Here is a 403-nt window from a genome sequence, read left to right as displayed (position 1 = left end):
AAGAGCTTCTATGATCAGCTCATATTCTGTATAAGGTGTTACTTCAAATTATTGTTGCATAGAAAACGTCAAGGAAACAGCTGGTGCAATTCTTTCAAGCGCGTGGGGTAACAGCCGCGGAGGTGCATGGACCGCCCGACACAGAAGACCCAGCTCAGCGGACCACGCACCTCCCGAAGCTGTATGCGTACTAAGGGTTCTGTAATGTAGTTACTCTGTATCAAAACATATAACTGAATATCTACAGCTTATTAATATTTTTCAACGGTGCTTCACTTAGGTATAAAAAAAAATCATATCTCCATCTATTTCATAGATTTTTTCTCCATCACCGAAAAGGTAAATGTGTGACGACAACCCCGTGTCCCCTACTAAATTATTATTTTTTTCATAATCATTATTA

At 39.5% G+C, this 403-nt stretch overlaps 1 protein-coding gene across 1 annotated transcript in view; it reads right to left on the bottom strand.

Annotated features, from left to right (window-relative positions):
• LOC119591739 (mucin-17-like) overlaps positions 1–403 on the bottom strand; it is a 24,132-nt gene that overhangs the window by 16,951 nt on the left and 6,778 nt on the right. The window lies entirely within an intron of this gene.

The sequence above is a fragment of the Penaeus monodon genome, chromosome 29 (assembly GCF_015228065.2).
Source record: "Penaeus monodon isolate SGIC_2016 chromosome 29, NSTDA_Pmon_1, whole genome shotgun sequence".
Classification (NCBI taxonomy): domain Eukaryota; kingdom Metazoa; phylum Arthropoda; class Malacostraca; order Decapoda; family Penaeidae; genus Penaeus; species Penaeus monodon.
The sequence above is the reverse complement of the archived record's forward strand: the minus strand, read 5'-3'. Positions and strand labels throughout refer to the sequence as shown.